General features: G+C 55.4%; 1 protein-coding gene and 1 long non-coding RNA gene across 3 annotated transcripts in view; both read left to right on the top strand.

The window, feature by feature from the left end:
* EXOC6B (exocyst complex component 6B) overlaps positions 1-14,010 on the top strand; it is a 320,629-nt gene that overhangs the window by 166,689 nt on the left and 139,930 nt on the right. The gene's annotated exons all lie outside the window — the stretch shown is intronic.
* On the top strand, positions 5,641-6,699 carry LOC128805925 (uncharacterized). The gene is made up of 3 exons (XR_008436647.1): positions 5,641-5,726; positions 5,955-6,078; positions 6,480-6,699. It is a non-coding gene; the product is annotated as an uncharacterized LOC128805925 (long non-coding RNA).

Raw genomic sequence — 14,010 nt, 5'->3', positions numbered from 1 at the left:
GGACAGCCGGGGGGTCGGGCTGGGAACAGGGAACAGGGACAGGAGGAGAGGGAACGGCCTCAGGGGAGCCTCGGGGTGGGCACTGGGGAAATTCCTCATGGGAAGCTCTTGGAAGTGCCCAGGGCAGGGGTGGCGTCCCCACTCCTGGCGGGATTTCACAGCCCTGTGCATGTGGCCCTTGGGGACATGGGGCAGCGGTGGCCCTGGCTGTACTGGGGATGGTCAGACCCAATGACCTTAAAGACCTTTTCTGATCTTTTCCAATCATTCCATGATCCTGGGACTTTCCCCTTTTGGTTGGAATCACTGAGGAGCTCCTGGCAGTCCTCCTGTGGCTCCTCCAGGTCACTGCCAGCGGAGCGGAGCCGGACGTGTCCCAGGACAGGCCCTGCCGTGGTCCCCGAGGTCACCAGCTCCATTTGGGGTGACTCCCTGAACTCCTTGATCCCAACCCTCTGGAGCTGACCCCCCCACTAATTATTTATTTATCCAGCTGTGCCTCATCCCTACAGGCACATCCACGTTTAGGTTCGGGAATATTGTGGAAAAGAAATATTTTAAGAATTAAAAGAATTAAATGCTGGCTAAGTTTAGGGACACCCTCTGCTTTCCCAGCATCCCCAAATCCTGCTGTGCCAGCACATCATTGGCATAACTCCTGCTTAAATATGTCCTGGTTCTCCCCACTCCCCTTCTCCTCCATTCTCCTGGAATTCTGTCCCAGGAGGACTCAGCTCAGGGACTGAAAGTTCTGGAATTCCTCCCATCATTTTTTTCAGCCTTTAGTGCACCATTCACCGTTCCCCACTCGTTTCCAAGGACTTTTTGCAGGCATTTTAGCCACTCTGGAGCTGCTGGATGCAGGGAGCTCCAAGGCCATGGGGATTTTGTTGGGAATGTTCACCTTGTTCAGGGTCCAGCTGAACCACTCTCAATTCCAGCCCCGCTCCTCGCATTGTGCAGGCGTGGGAAGGCTCTTCCCAAGATTTGCTGTTTCCGGGCTTTGGGGCTCAGGAGGGTCCCAGGAATGTTTGGAAAACGCCTCAGCTGCCCCAGAGGACTCTGTGGTGGTGTCCAGAAGGGAGATATCTCAAAAAAAAACAAGTGATAGGGGTGGAAGTGAAGTGATTTGGAAGGAATTTCCCTGGAGAACGTTCGTGTTCTAAGGTAAAACTCAGTTTAGCACAAAGGGAAGTGGTGAATTCCCACTCTTTTCTCATCCTCTGGATGTGGATTCCAACCATAACGGAATGGTTTGGGTTGAAGGGACCTTTAATCCCATCTAATCCCAGTGGCAGGGGCACCCAATTCAGATTGGAACAGCTCGTGGAAAAGTTGGTCCAAGTCTAAATTTGCTGAATTTGGAGTAAAATCAGGAATCTCCGAGCCTTTTCCATGTAAATTTTGAGGCTCTCCAAGGCTGGAGGCTGCCCAGCCTCTCTGCTCCAACATTTGACCACCCTCTGTGGAATTTTTTTCCCATTTCATTGATTTTGATTCCTCCTTTTGCATTTTGTCCCTTGCTCTGGTTTGCCGAGCGTTTCCAAGAGGATCCTGGATCCATCTGTTCTGGAATCTGGGATTGGATGTGCTTCCTCAGCCTTCTCCCTCCTCTCCTTCCCCAGCTGTCCCAGTCCCGCTGGACTGATGCTGGTATTCCACATTTAGGGCTTATTTTGGCTCCTAAAAATGAACCAAAGTCTCTCTCTGTGCCACTCCTTGGGGACATTGGAAGACCCAAATCCGACCCTGGGGAGCAGTTCCAGTTTTTCCTGATTATCCCTGAAATTTGAGGTCTTGCCCATAGTGGCGTTGGCTCCAGCTGTGGGAATCATGGAAAAATGGCAGGAATAGAGCATGGAGGGAAGGATTCTGTCCCTCTGCGTGGGAAATGAGGATGTGTCAGCCAGGAACTCCGAGATTGCAAGGAGAGCCTTTAGATCATCAAATCATGGAATTGTTGAGGTTGGAAAAGCCCTCTGAGGTCACCCAGTCCAGCCCTGCCAGGGCCACCGCAGTCCCATGTCCCCAAGTGCCACATCCACAGGGCTTGGAGATCCCTGCAGGGCTGGACAGCCTTTTCCATGAGGAATTTCCCCGAATTTCCATCCTAAACCTCCCCTGGCACAGCTTGAGGCCGCTTCCATTCTCCTGCTGTTCCCTGGGAGCAGATCCTGACCCTCCCTGGCTGTCCCCTCCTGCCAGGGACTTGTGCAGAGCCACAGGGTCCCCCCTGAACCTCTTCTCCAGGCTGAGCACTCCTGGAAGATCCTTGGGCTCAGCTCAGCTGAGCTCAGCCTATCCCTGAACCTCCATCCATAAATAAACCCCGGGGGATTCTCCTGTGCGGCCCAGAAACTCCAGCCTTTATTTTATTTTTTGGGAGGGGGTTTGTGGGGGCCTCTGGAGCTGTAAATCCACACTGCCCCTGTTCCATCCCTCTCCAGCAGGGCTCGGAGCCCAGCTGCAGCCGCTCTTTTCCTGCTCTTTATGTTTCTCATCCTAAAGCCCTATAAGCACCGGGAGCTGGGAAATGATTCCCATCCTGTTTGCAATAAATCCCTGGTTTTATGAAGGGTCCCGAAGCCGGCTGGACACGAATTCTCCACGTATTTACAAATATTTGTGCAGGAAAAAAAGGGTGAGCAACGTCCAGGACGGGCTTCTGACGCATATTCCCCCCTGTTTCAGTCCTTTGTTCAGGAAAACCTGGAAGCCAGGCTGGATCTGCACAATGAACAAATGCTGCCGTCGCATTCCGGGAGCGGCCGGAGCAGCGGGAATGGGAGAAACTCCCACAAAAAAAAAAAAAAAGGGGTTTCGGGGTCGTGTTGTGTGGAAAGGGATGGGAAAGCTCCGAAATCGCTGTACACAAAGGTTGGGGATGTTCCCAAGGGCGGCGCTGCCCTCGGAGAGGGTTTTCCGTGGATCCTTTGGAATCCACGGGGTTTGGCTGTGGAGAAAAGCAGCTCTTTTATGGTTTGAAGGTGGGAGCTGGAGGTCTGGGGGACTTCTGATCTTCGGGTTTCACCTTTTTGTGGGGGCTGAATCATCTCCTCGCAGCCTCGGCGCGGCCCACGGGGGCTGTGTGGGGAGCAGGGATTTGGCTCTTCCCTGAAATCCCCTCTCCTGACTCCGTCTTGCCCTGGCTGTGGTTGTGGTGTGGGATTGAAACCCCACGGAATCCTTCAGGATACGAACTTGTTGGGAAAACCAGAGGCTTGAAAAGCTGCTCCTGTTGCATCTTGTCATGGTTTCAGGTATTAACCAAAGGACAAGGGCGGATCTGTGTAAAAGCTCTTTACTGGGATGCTCCAGGACGTGTTTTCCACAGGTGTTGGGTGGGAAGGTTCATCTTAGTTTTGTTTCTAGACCCTGGAAGCGCTCACAGCCAGGTTGGACGGGGCTTGGAGGAACTTTGGGTAATGGAAGGTGTCCCTGCCCACGGCAGGCAGTGGAACTGGGTGGTCTCCAAGGTTCCTTCCAGGCCAAGCCATTCCGTGGTCCCTGGAGCACATCCAGAAGCTCCATAGGGAAGGTGTCTCCCTCCTCACAGCACCACGGACCAAGGTTGGAGGGAAGCTCTGGAGATCACCATGTCCAGCTCCCCACGGAGCTACAGGAGCTTTTCAGGTCCGCGTCCCGTTGGGATGGAGCTCCGCAGCTTCTCTGGGCAGCCTGTCCCAGTGGTGGGTCATCCTCCGGGGAAAAGGGCTTTTCCTGGGAATTCCTGTGGGAATTCCCGTATTTCAGCTTGTCCTGAGCAGGGTCTGGCTCTGCCTTCTCAGCTTCCCCTTTGGTGCCTGTCCCTCAGAGTGGTGGAGGTGTCCAGGGAGGGGCTGGACGTGGCCCTGGCGGCCGTGGTGGAGTTCGGTCCGGTTGGACTCGATGATCTCAGGGGCCTTTTCCACCCTAATTATTCTCACGCTCCTGGAACTCCCAGAATCCATCCAGCTCTTCCTGCAGCTCGGCCACGACCTCGGCTCTGCTGGCGAAGGTGCTCTCCAGCCACTCCAGGGTCCGCTGGTGCCTGGAGATCCCCCCCAGCTGCCTCAGCCCGGCCTCGGTCAGCCGGGTCACCCTGTGTCTGCACCGGGCCGGCTCCGTGCTGTCCCCAGGGTCCCCTGCCTGGCCCCGCGTGGCCGTGGCCGTCCCCGGGCTGTCCTGGCCGCTGGGGACACGCGGGCGGTGGCCGCTGGCCGGGGCCCTGCTCCGGCCAGGAGCGGTCAGGGGCGCTGCCAGCGCAGGGGGCAGCGGCCGGTGGCCGGTGCCGGGGTCGCGCGCGGGCCGGGCAGGCGCTGTCACCTCCTGGGCCGGCCTGGCGTGGGGCACGGCCACCTGCAGGGGACAGAGGGCAAGTGAGGGTGGCCCTGGCTGCCGTCACCTGGGGAAGGCATTCGGTGCCATCTCCAGGGGTCTCCCAAGGGCTCTGTGGTGGCTCCCAGTGTCCCACGGGCTCTCCGGGCTGGGTGGCCCTGGCAGCCTCATCCCATGGGGGGACTGGCCCTGGATGCCCTGGATGTGCCACCTGTCCCACCTGTGGTTTGTTCCTGTGTCCCACCTGTACCTGTGTCTCACCTTTACCTGCCAGTGTCCCCTCTGCCATTCCCTGTGTCCCATCTTCAGTTGTTCCCCACATCCCACCTGTGGTTTTTTCCCTGTGTCCCATCTCTGGTTGTTCCCTGTGTCCCACCTGTGGTTGTTTCCCTGTGTCCCATCTCCGCTTGTTCCCCACATCCCACCTGTGTTTTTTTCCCTGTGTCCCACCTGTGGTTGTTTCCCTGTGTCCCATCTCTGGTTGTTCCCTGTGTCCCACCTGTGGTTGTTTCCCTGTGTCCCATCTCCAGTTGTTCCCCACGTCCCACCTGTGGTTTTTTCTCTGTGTCCCATCTCTGGTTGTTCCCTGTGTCCCACCTGTGGTTGTTTCCCTGTGTCCCATCTCCGGTTGTTCCCTGTGTTCCACCTGCGGTTCCCATGTCCCACTTGTGGCTCCCTGTGTCCCACTTCTTTTGTTCCCTGTGTCCCACCTGTACCTGTGTCCCACCTTTACCTCCCTGTGTCCCACCTGTGGTTGTTTCCTCGTGCCCCATCTCCGTCTGCTGTGTCCCACTTGTTATTCCCAGTGTCCCACCTGCAGTTCCCTATATCCCACTTGTGGCTCTCTATGTCCCACCTGAAATTCCCTATTTGTCCCCACTTGTCATTCCCTGTGTCCCATCTCTGTTTTTTTCCTGTGTCTCACCTGTGGTTTGTTCCCTGTGTCCCACCTGTCATTCCCTGTGTCCCACCTGCAGGCAGGAGCTGTGGGGAGCAGTCCTTGGCCCATCCCATCCCATCCCATCCCATCCCATCCCATCCCATCCCAACCCATCCCATCCCTGTCCCCCATCCCTCCCTGTGTCCCCTCCTGTCCCCTCCCTCACCTGGCCCCTCCTCTGGCGGGTCGCCTGCCCCTTCTTGGGCTGGGATTTGGGATTTGCTTTCTCCGCCATCTCCGTGATCCTGAGCCTCAGAGGGCTTGGGGGATCCTCTGGGGGATCCCGGGAAGTGCGGCCTCCTGAGGGAGGGGCGTTCCTGGCAGTGTCCCCAAGGTCACAAAGGGCTCTGGGCACGGCACGGCCCCGTGTCACAAAGGGCCCTGGGACACCGCAACAGCCAGGGGACTGTCTGGGTCCAGCTGGAGCTGGTTGGAGCTGGATGGAACTCATTGGAATTGCTTGGAATTGGTTGGGACAAGCCCAGGGGCAGCCAGAGCTGCTCTGGGCACCCTGTGCCAGGGCTTTCCCCTCTCCCAGCCAGGAATTCCTTGCCAAGATCCCAGCCCAATCTCCCCTTTCCCACTGGGAGCCATTCCCTGGCTCCTGTCCCTCTGTCCCTTGTCCCCAGTCCCTCTCCAGCTCTCCTGGAGCCCCTTCAGGGACTCTGAGCATTCCCTGGATTTTTCCCTTCTCCAGGGGAACATTCCCAGCTCTCCCAGCCTGGCTCCAGCCCTGCAGCAGCTCCGGGTTCTCCTCTGGGCTCTCTCCAGCAGCTCCACGTCCTCCTGCTGTTGGCCCCAGGGCTGGGGCAGCTCTGCAGGTGGGCTCTCACCTGAGGGGCACGGGGACACAATTCCCACCTTTCCTTTGGCATCAGCCCAGGCCTGGGGTGGGGGTCGGGGCTGGGCCATTCCAGCCTCATCCAGAACATCCCAAATCCCTCTCCCAGGGCTGCTCCCCATCCCTTCTTTCTCCTCCCAGCCTGGATTTGTGCTGGGATTGCCCTGACCCTGGTGCCAGACCTCCCACTTGGTTTTTTGACCTTCCTGACGTTCCCACTGTCCCGCCTGTCCGGGTCTTTCTGGATGTCCTATCCCTTCCAGAGCCCTCTCATTCCATGGCCATTCCCCTCCCAACATCCAGGATGTGCTTTCTGCTCCCCAGGGTGTGACCTGTGGGCTCCGCAGCATCCCTTTATCTGGAATTTTCTGTTTGGATCAGTTTTTACAGATTATTGCCTCAAAAAGGGGCACAACCCGAGCTGGAGAAGGGCCGCTAGGACCTGACTTCTGTCCCGGTACAGAGGGTGCAGCTCAAGCTGGGTGTGCTCGGAACAGGAGGTTTATTTACGAGTTTATCCTGTTTTTATTTCTCCCTGCTCCCTGAGCGTTCCCCCCTTGTTCTGCCAGGGGAGAACACAATAATAAAGATGCAAATGTGATTTTTTCCAACCCAAACATTTCGTGGCGGAGCTGTGGGAGTGAGCTGAGGCTCCTGCCTGGGACAGGAGGAAAACAAAGGGCTTTGACCTCACATCATCCCATGGAAACTTCTCCATTTTGGGATCTTTTCGGTTCTCAGGGAGCCTAAACCCCACAGCACTGTGGAAAAAGGGAGGGATTTGCTGCAGGTTGTGTTCTCTTCCTTACATTTTCCTTCCTCCTCCCTCCGGACCTGCCCTTCATCCTCCTCAAGGACTCATCCTGCTTTTCCCCTAATTGGAGGTTATTTCTTTTGCCCCTCATGGATGGGAGCCCTGACCAGAGCTGATAACTCTGGGGGTTGGATCCTCCCTTGCCAGGCTGGTGAGCGATTCCCAGCGCTCCCTTCCCTCCTTCCCGGAGCCTGCACACGGAGCTTTCCCCACCAGCAGTGTCCTCCAGGGCTTTTCCACACGGTGGCCTCGCCTGGAGACCCTGTGGGGCTCGTCCTGAATCTGTTTGTTTCCCTGGCAGCTCGTTCCTGATAAAGTTTTAATGGATTTTTAAATTTATCATGAAACAGGCGCGGGGTCGGCATCACGCTCCGCTCGTTTTTACACCGGGACGTGTCGGGGTGGGATTTTCCTTGGGGAGGGAGAGGTGGAGGAGAAAGGCACATCCAGGTGCGTTCAGCCTTGCAGGGCTCCTGGGATGGCAGGAGACCCAAAACCCAACGTGAAAACGTTGGGTGCTGCTGCTGGCGATAACGAGGAAATCTCTGTCGACATCATCACTCTGTGACTTCTCCAAAGCCTGGCTCCGGCAGGGGAGGGAGAGGCTGGAGCGGGAACGGCTCCGCGGAGTTTTCCAGATGAAAAACACAGGCTACTTGTTCAGCCCGTGGAGTTTAGGTCAGCTGGAGTTATGGGAAACAGATGATGGCCGGTGCCGGGCCGGGCTCTGACAGATCCCCCATTGTTGAGCGCCGGGATCCTCCGGAGCGGTGCCGGGCACGGGGCTCGGCCGGGCCCAGCCTCCCCCCGGAGCTGCAGGAGGGGCTGGAGCTCCAGATCCAAGGATTTGGGTCCCCTGGGGGGATTGCACTGAGGGAAAGGCCGGGTGAAAGAACACGGGAGGTTTCTGCTCTAGGGATTCCATCCCGGCTCCCGGGAATGCTTGGGGGGAAGTTCCCTGGGAACAGCTTGGGTCTTGTGTGGGGAAGGTGTTTTTGAGGGGTGCTGGAGTCATGGAATGGGTCGGGTAGGAAGGGCCTTAAATCCCATCCCCATCCCCATCCATGGCAGGGACACTTCCCACTGTCCCAGGCTGCTCCAACCCCAATGTCCAGCCTGGCCTTGGGCACTGCCAGGGATCCAGGGGCAGCCACAGCTGCTCTGGGAATTCCAGCCCAGCCCCTCCCCACCCTCCCAGCCAGCAATTCCTTCAAAATATCCCAGCCCAATCTCCCCTTTCCCAGTGGGAGCCATTCCCTGGCTCCTGTCCCTCTGTCCCTTGTCCCCAGTCCCTCTCCAGCTCTCCTGGAGCCCCTTTAGGAAGCTGCTATCACCCTTTTTAGGATCTTTCTGGAATCAGTGCCCGTTTCCTTGGGAATCTCTTGGCCTCTGGAATGCAGGGGCTTAATCCTGGGTAACCCCAAGCAGGATCAGCGAGGGGCTGAGCTTTTCTGTCACTGCAGCATCTGAAAGGTTCAACCTCCCCTGGGCAGCCCAGGAGCTCCTTGCCCTTTCCTCATCAGGATTTTAGGCCCAGCTCATTCCCATGGGGAAATCTGGGAGCAGGGAGAGCTGCTCAGGGTGGGACAGGTGGATCTGGGGATGCTCAGGTTGCCGGGAAGTTTTCAGCAGGAATGAGGTGATGTGGAAAAGCCTCTTTGTGGCAGGAGAAGGGCTCTGGGTCTGTCCTTGGAGAAGTGGCAGGAGAAGGCTCTGGAACATTCCTTGGAGTGGTGACAGAAGGCTCTGGATCATTGCTTGGAGCAGGGACAGGAGAAGGCTCTGGAACATTCCTTGGAGCAGGGAGAGAAGGCTCTGGAACATTCCTTGGAGCGGTGGCAGGAGAAGGCTCTGGAACGTTCCTTGGATCAGTGGCAGGAGAAGGCTCTGGAACATTCCTTGGAGCAGTGACAGAAGGCTCTGGAACATTCCTTGGAACAGGGACAGAAGGCTCTGGAACATTCCTTGGAACAGGGACAGAAGGCTCTGGAATGTTCCTTGGAGCATGGACAGGAGAAGGCTCTGGAACGTTCCTTGGAGCAGAGACAGGAGAAGGCTCTGGAACATTCCTTGGAGTAGTGACAGAAGGCTCTGGAACGTTCCTTGGAGCAGGGACAGAAGGCTCTGGAACATTCCTTGGAGCAGGGACAGAAGGCTCTGGAACATTCCTTGGAACAGGGACAGAAGGCTCTGGAACATTCCTTGGAGCAGGGAGAGAAGGCTCTGGAACATTCCTTGGAGCAGAGACAGGAGAAGGCTCTGGAACATTCCGTGGAGCAGTGGCAGGGGCTGTTCCATTCGGGAAGGGCCGGATCTGTGCCTGGTCCTGCTCATCTCCATGAACTCTGGACACATCCACCGTTGCTTGATGTTTTTTTTCAGCTGAAAACAAAATCCACGCCACGGAAAATGGGGCAAAGGAGCGGATCTTTGGCTGGTCCCCAGTGTCCCTGCCCTGCCAGGGACCCTCCGCTGGCTGCTGCCCCTCACGGATAACCCGCGGGCTCTGGATCTTGGGAGAAGCTTTGTTCCTGTGCTTTTCCTGCCCTCTGGAGCAGCAGTGGCTTGTCGGGATGTCCAGGACATCCCTCTGGCTGGCTCCAGACCCTGGCACAAAGTCAAAAACACCTGTGGCTTCCATTTCAGCCCATGGAAAAGCTGCCAGTGCTGTGTGAGGAATTACAAGCCACGAGGGTTTGAGTGGTGTGATATTTGAACCAGCACAGGGTGGAAAAGTAGAATTTTGGGGTTTTTAAGATAAGGGGTTCAGGGGACAAGATGGAGGGATTTGGGCGTGTCCTGACCTCCTTCTTCGTTTTCTTGTCCTCCACGTCTTGGTGTGATGGTGACACTTTTCTGTTGGTTTCAGGCAGAGATTCACAGTCTAACACGGGTGATGGGAATTGGTAATAAATTGTAAACACACACACACACACGTAGTTTTGAGTATATGAGGTGGGAGCCGCCCAGGACTCGAGGGCAGATGGCCACGGCCTCCTTGCTGGGCAGAGCTGGGCAGGTCAGAGAGAGAATGTTTAGGCAGAAGAAAGAAACAACCTTGAAAACACAATCGGACACATTCCAGGCTCCTTCTTTGGCTGCTGGGCTGGGGGAACGAGGATTTTCACACTGCTGGGGTCTGGCCAGCTCACCCTGACAGCGGCTGGGAGAGCTGGAGCTGTCACCCCGGAGAGGTTTCGTGTCCCTCTGGCCTGGCCCAGCTCTTCCCAAGCCCTTCCTCCCTCCAGCCGTTCAAAAGGGAAAGTTGGAACATCCCAAAAGGCCCCCGAGGGAAATCTTGGGGAGGATTGGAGCTGTTCTGTTCCTGCTGGATGAACAAACCTCTCTGGATTCTGGAGAACTGGGGTGATAGATCCAAACTCCACGTTTTAAAGGATGGCCACGTGTCCGGTGTTGATCCAAGCAAAAGCTGTCTTTAACTGGGATGAAGGGATGGGAAATCCATCTTGGATTGGGCAGCACTCCTGGCTTGGGCTAATTTGAGGAAAAGCTCTTCTGGCTGAGCGGGAGAACAAAAGGAACGATCCAGACTGAACCCCTGCCCTCGTTAATGAACTGAGCAGCACCAAGGACATGGAATTTCCTTCCTGATATTCCAGGGAAAACACATTCCTGTGAAATGGCACTGAAATGGAATTTGCATCTTGGATTGCTTGGAAGATCTGCTGTGGCCACTGGTGTGTCATGTTAGAACTTCCCTCAGCCTGAAAATCCCCAAAATTCCCTGCGTTTGGAGCTTTGTGCCTCCACACAGACACTTCCCTTGCAGCTGGGATGCCACAGCTTGGCCTGGATTGGGACAGACCAGGTCAGAAAATAGGGAATGGTGTCAATCTGTGCTCCCAGGGTGAGGGGAGCAGCCTCAGGCTGGAATATTGGGAAGAATTTCCTCATGGAAAGGGTGGTCAGGCATTGGAACTGCCCAGGGAGGTTTGGAGTCCTCATTCCTGGAGGGATTTAAAATCCATACGGATGTGGCTCTTGGGGACAGGGGTGGGGATGGTTGGATTTGATGATCTCAGAAGGCTTTTCCAACCTTAGGGATTCCATGATCCCAGAAGAGGCTGGAATCTGGGATTCCAGCCAGCAGAGTCTCCTGTTCCAGGGTGTTCCTTGTGCCCTGAGGACAAGGAGCATTCATTCCCATCTGCTCCACCAGCAGGGCTCTGCTGTGTCCAGGAGTTCTGCCTTTCCTTGGAGAGCTTCTCTCCTTCTTCCTTCCCAGAAAGTGCTCTGCCCTGGGATCCTGGAGGTCCTGGATCTGCCGTGTCTCCTCCCAGTTCTGCTCTCAGAGGTGGAAAACTTCCTCCCGGAAGCTCATCCTTGGTTTTTCCAGAGGTTAAATTCTTAGCAGGGAAAGGGACTTGGAAGGGACAACTGCTGTCCCTTCTCTCCGTGCAGAGCTCCCTGGAATCTGTGGGGCACTGGAAGAAAGGGAGATGGGAGAAGTTCTTGGAACCAGGAAAAAGAGAAATGGGAGAAGTTCTTGGAATCAGGAAAAAGGGAAACGGGAGAAATTCTTGGAATCAGGATAAAGGGAAATGGGAGAAATTCTTGGAACCAGGAAAAAGGGAAACAGGAGAAATTCTTGGAATCAGGAAAAAGAGAAATGGGAGAAGTTCTTGGAATCAGGAAAAAGGGAAATGGGAGAAATTCTTGGAATCAGGATAAAGGGAAATGGGAGAAGATCTTAGAACCAGGAAAAAGGGAAACGGGAGAAATTCTTGGAACCAGGAAAAAGGGAAATGGGAGAAGATCTTGGAACCAGGAAAAAGGGAAACAGGAGAAATTCTTGGAATCAGGAAAAAGGGAAATGGGAGAAGATCTTGGAACCAGGAAAAAGGGAAATGGGAGAAGATCTTGGAACCAGGAAAAAGAGAAATGGGGGAAATTCTTGGAATCAGGAAAAAGAGAAATGGGGGAAATTCTTGGAATCAGGAAAAAGGGAAACGGGAGAAGTTGTTGGAACCAGGTCTGCTGAGTGTGATGTCACTTTAAAAATTCCATGGAAGGTCAGATGGACAGGAGCATCCCTGTGTTTCAGGCACGGAGATCCCGATCCTGATGTTCTCTCTGTCTCCATCCATGGAATTCCTGCTGGGCTGGAGCGTGGAGCATCCATTCTCCATCCCACCCTCCCCCTCAGCTGGTGCTTGGGAAGGGATCAGGCTCTGGATGGGTGGAATTCCTTCCAGAGCTGCGTTCTGGGGTCTGCCAGGGCCCCACAAAGTCTCTGCTGCCTCCAAAATTTGCTTTTTTGGGGACACAGGGAGACCGGCGGCCCAGCCAGGGCCGAGCTGCCAATCCCTCTGTGTCCTGCAGTTTGCAGTTTTCCACGGGCTCCCTCTGGCTTTGAAGATCAGAGCACCTGAGCTGGAGTTTTTTGGGCTTATCCAGGGTGTGTGTGGGGGGGGGGAGCCCCAGATTTGGGGCTGGTTTGCAGCTTTTTGGGGCTTTAACTCCTCTGAAGCACAGCGAGTCACTGATTCCAGCTCTGTTGCACTAACGGGATTTTTGTAAGGAGAATATGGAATTCAGAGGGTTGTTTTCATCACCACGGAATCCTGGAATGGTTTGGGATGGAAGGGACCTTAAAGCTCATCCAGTTCCACGGGCAGGGACACCTCCCTCTATCCCAGCTGGATCCAACCCCAGTGTCCAGCCTGGCTTTGGGCGCTGCCAGGGATCCAGGGGCAGCCACAGCAAATCTGGGAATTCCAGCCCAGCCCCTCCCCACCCTCCCAGCCAGCAATTCCTTGCCAAGATCCCAGCCCAATCTCCCCTTTCCCACTGGGAGCCATTCCCTGCCTCCTGTCCCTCTGTCCCTTGTCCCCAGTCCCTCTCCAGCTCTCCTGGAGCCCCTTCAGGGACTCTGAGCATTCCCTGGATTTTTCCCTTCTCCAGGGGAACATTCCCAGCTCTCCCAGCCTGGCTCCAGCCCTGGAGCAGCTCCGGGTTCTCCTCTGGGCTCTCTCCAGCAGCTCCACGTCCTCCTGCTGTTGGCCCCAGGGCTGGGGCAGCTCTGCAGGTGGGCACAGGGACACAATTCCCACCTTTCCTTTGGGATCAGCCCAGGGCTGCTTGGATCCATTCCCATGGTTTTCCAGGACTCCCAGCCTGTTCTGCTCCTGCCCCTGTTCTCCCTGGGTTGGTGACAAAGTTCTTGTGGGCACCAGAAGTTTACACAGCGCAGGAACCTTTGGATAAACCTATGGAACAAAACCCATCCGTGGCTATTCCAACTTACCTGTGGATTGGGGCATCCTCACTCCAGGATTTGCTGGGAACAATGCTGGAAAAGCTGGAATTCCCTGTCCAGGCCATTGCTGTGTTATTTTTCAGCAGCACCTGGGCTGGTGCTGGCTCTGCCAGGTGTTCCTGCCGGGACAATCGGGAATTTATGGATTTGTGCTGCGGGCAGGGCAGGGGGTGGCTCCTGACGGCTCCTGGGCACCCTCTGCTCTTCCTCAGAGGCCTCCTGGCTTTGTCTGGTAGAGAAATTCCATTTTCTGCTCTGGATTTTCAGTGAAATGAGGTTCAAACAGTTGTTTGCAGAGCAGGGGCTGCTGCTTGTTGCGTCCTGGGAATGTTTGGCTTTCCCGGTTTTATCCAGGTGGGTGAATGGGAATGAGCTGGAAGCACTGGTGGCATTTGGAAAAAGGTTTCTATCCCAAAATTCCATTTTCTGCTCTGGATTTTCAGTGAAATGAGGTTTAAACAGAGCCGGGGCTGCTGCTTGTTGCGTCCTGGGAATGTTTGGCTTTCCCGGTTTTATCCAGGTGGGTGAATGGGAATGAGCTGGAAGCACTGGTGGCATTTGGAAAAAGGTTTCTATCCCAAAGTGAGGAATTGAAAGGCACTTTATTCCCAGATAAAGTGGGAATAAAGTGCCTTCCATGCCTTTTTTCCCCTGCAGTACCAAGGAATAGAAATCCCTATTTATTTATTTTTAATATTTGTTTTCAAGAGTGGAGCAACTCTCGATTCCATCCTTGGAGGTTGATTGGGGGGGGCATTAGAGCCCTGCTTGGACCTTGGGATCAGAACTGGCTCCAGGGGTGTCTGCTCTGGAATTTG

This window comes from Vidua macroura, chromosome 4 (assembly GCF_024509145.1).
Source record: "Vidua macroura isolate BioBank_ID:100142 chromosome 4, ASM2450914v1, whole genome shotgun sequence".
In the NCBI taxonomy this organism is placed as follows: domain Eukaryota; kingdom Metazoa; phylum Chordata; class Aves; order Passeriformes; family Viduidae; genus Vidua; species Vidua macroura.
This window is presented reverse-complemented; position numbering and strand designations above follow the sequence as displayed.